This window comes from Pseudophryne corroboree, chromosome 4 (genome assembly GCF_028390025.1).
Source record: "Pseudophryne corroboree isolate aPseCor3 chromosome 4, aPseCor3.hap2, whole genome shotgun sequence".
NCBI classification, from domain to species: Eukaryota; Metazoa; Chordata; class Amphibia; order Anura; family Myobatrachidae; genus Pseudophryne; species Pseudophryne corroboree.
In genome coordinates, this window is record NC_086447.1 from 539239700 (window position 1) to 539243525 (window position 3826).

The window sequence follows — 3826 nt, forward strand, 5'->3', positions numbered from 1 at the left end:
CCCGATGTTTGCGTCGATTCTGCCACCACCAAATCCTGCTGTGAGTAAGTTACAGCCCACTTTTCCTGCAGCGTGGGCCCCCAATGCCACCTGTCACCCAACCCAGTTCCTCGACTGGCATTCATTCCACATGGATGAGCGCACAGTTGGCTCTGTATGGTTATCCTGCTTATTATTAGTACATTTTTTAATTACGGTTTTTAAAGATGTGTTTTTTAAAATGTTCTGCACTATCATGAGTTCTTGATCCAGGATGACCGGAGTATGGTTGGAGTACCATAGTGATGGTTTTGGACTTCATCTGCTCCTGCTACTAGACGTTGGGACTTCTTGCATGTCTTGTGTTCTTTTGAAAAGACTTTCTGCAGATTTAAAATCTTCTTCTTGGCCCCAGCTATGTCGGCATCAATGTTCTGTACTTTGCTGTAGTTGTGAATTTGTTGGAGTTCCCAAATTTCTTGGAGTAATTCTTGCTCTAGAGCAAGCATTCCCAACCGCGGTCCTCAAGGCACACCAACAGTGCAGGTTTTAGTGATATCCAGGCTTTAGCACAGATGGTTAAATCAAAATAACTAAGTTACTAATTAAGTCACCTGTGTTCAAGCCTGGATATCACTAAAACCAGGACTGTTAGCTTGCCTTGATGACTGAGGTTGAGAATACCTGCTCTAGAGGGACTCGTTGGTGTACAAGTCAATGAATCCAGTCCAGAATTCCTTGTTATTTGTTAATTTTTGCATACTTGATTTAAAAAAAAACTAAAAACCATGTATGGTGTTGTTATTTGCGCCTCACAGGATGGATGGTAATTGGGAGTTTTAGGGGGTATTGGGAGGTATTGTGATGCATATGGGGGGTAGAGGAGGTGTTGGGAGGTAAAGTGGTGTATATGGGAGTTATAGGGAGGTATAGCTGTGTATATGGGAGGTATAGGTGGTGTTGGGAGGTATTGGGAGGATCAGGGAAGTATAGTAGTGTATATGGAACGTTGGGGTATATGGAACGTATAGGGGGTATTCGGAGGTACTGCAAACTAAATGTAGAAGCCCTCACATGTAGTTGGCAAAAGATTCAAGGTGCAGCAGTTTAGCATAAATACAAAAAGCTAAAATGGCTACTAGGCATTTATCCCCTCCTAAAGCCCTTCCCACACACCTAGAAATGCCTCCCCAAACTTAAAATATGTACAGTGCATCTGGAAAGTATTCAGGGCGCTTCACTTTTTCCACATTTTGTTATGTTACAGCCTAATTCCAAAATTGAATAAATTCATTTTTACCCTCAAAATTCTACACAGAATACCCCATAATGACAACGTGAAAAAAGTTTTCTTAAGATTTTTGCAAATTTATTAAAAATAAAAAACTAAGAAATCACATGTACATAAGTATTCACAGCCTTTACCATGAAGCTCAAAATTGAGCTCAGGTGCATACTGTTTCCACTGATCATCCTTGAGATGTTCCTACAGCTTAATTGGAGTCCACCTGTGGTAAATTCAGTTGATTGGACATGATTTGGAAAGGCACACACCTGTCTATGTAAGGTCCCGCACTTGACAGTGCATGTCTAAGCACAAACTAAGCATGAAGTCAAAGGAATTGTCTCCAGACCTCTGAGACAGGATTGTCCTGAGGTACAAATCTGGGAAAGGGTAAAGAAAAATATCTGCTGCTTTGAAGGTCCCAATGAGCACAGTGGCCTCCATCATCCATAAATGGAAGAAGTTTGGAACCACCAGGACTCCTCCTAGAGCTGGCCAGCCGTATAAAACTGAGCGATCAGGGGAGAAGGGCCCTAGTCAGGGAGGTGACCAAGAACCCGAAGGTCTCTCTATCAGAGCTACAGTATTCCTCTGTGGACAGAGGAGAACGTTCCAGAAGGACAACATTGTCTGCAGCAATCCACCAATTAGGCCTGTATGGTAGAGTGGCCAGACGGAAGCCACTGCTTAGTAAAAAGCACATGGCAGCCCACCTGGAGTTTGCCAAAATGCACCTCAGGACTCAGGACTCTCAGGACTCTCAGACCATGAGAAACAAAATTCTATGGTCTGATGAGACAAAGATTGAACTCTATGGCGTGACTGCCAGGCGTCATGTTTAGAGGAAACCAGGCACCATTCATCACCAGACCAATACAATCCCTACAGTGAAGCATAGTGGTGGCAGCATCATGCTGTGGGGATGTTTTTTAGCAGCAGGAACTGGGAGACTAGGTAGGGTAGAGGGAAAGATGAATGCAGCAATGTACAGAGACATCCTAGATGAAAACCTGCTCCAGAGTGCTCTTGACCTCAGACTGGGGTGAAGGTTTATCTTTCAACAGGACAACGACCTTAAGCACAAAATATCAAAGGAGTGGCTTCAGGACATCTCTGTGAATGTCCTTGAGTGGCCCAGCCAGAGTCCAGACTTGAATCCGACTGAACATCTCTGGAGAGATCTGAAAATGTCTGTGCACCGACGAATCCCATCCAACCTGATGGAGCTTGAGAGGTGCTGCGAAGTGGAATGGGCGAAACTGCCCAATGATAGGTGTGCCAAGCTTGTGGCATCATATTCAAAAAGACTTGAGGCTGTAATTGCTGACAAAGATGCATCAACAAAGTATTGAGCAAAGACTGTGAATACTTATGTACATGTGATTTCTTAGTTTTTTATTGACTGACATCACCCAGCCCCATAGCCCTGCATGCTAATATGGATGAGATTGTCCATATTGGCTTGCAAGTATAAATGAGTCAGCACCAATGATGAACGACCGCGGGGCCGCACATTGTTCATTGTTGGTGCCTACACACTGAGCGATATTCACGGCATGAACAATCTCGTTCATTAATGAACGATATCGCTCATTAATGAACGAGATTGTTCATGTCGCGAATACGCACAGCAGCGATCAGGTCTGAATTAGCCCCTAAGTCTGGCTATCTACCAGTAATAATAAACTTCAGGGAAATAGGTCATAAATAAAATGTTGGATCTTCCCCAAGGGCATATCTCATTATTAAATCTGTAATATTGCTGAAGGTCGACATGCATTAGGTCGACATGGTCATTAGGTCAACGTGGTCATTATGTCGACATGTACAGGGTCGGCATGGAAAAAGGCTGACATTACTTTTTTGACTGTTTTTGGTGTTGTTTTCTTCGAAAAGTGACGGGGAACCCCAATTAGTGCACCACGTCCCCTTGCATGGCTCGTTTTGCCCGCCATGCTTCGGGCAAGGTTACCAATCCCAATTGTAGTCTACGTGGATCGTTAAGTATGAAAAAGGTAAAAAAATAAAAAAAATTGTAAAAAACTCATGTCGGCCTTTTTGCACGTCGACCTTGTACATGTCGAACTAATGACCATGTCGACCTAATGCATGTCGACCTTCAGTGGTCGACCTAATGCTTGTCCGCCAATGACCGCCATCCTTACTGAGACCAGATTAAAACCCTATTAAGACATCTTGTTAGTATTTTAGATGAAGAACTGGAATACAAACTCCCCCCCCCCATCCCATCCAAGTCCACCCCCTCACCCCTGGAGAGAATCTGGTGAGGGGGACCTGCTCAGGGCCAGAGAAATGGATACCTAGCAACAGTGCCGTAACTAGACATTTTAGCACTGTGTGCAAGAAACGGCATCAGAGCCCCACCCCTGCATGCAAAACAGGGGCAGTGCGCGCCGTAGGCGCGCGCAAAAATACATAGTGGCGTGTCTTCGTGGGGAAGGGGTGTGGCCACAAAATAATACCAATTCATAAAACGGTGCACAGTAGTCTCCATTATTCAAATTACGCCGCACAGTAGCACCACTACACCAGGTAGAGACC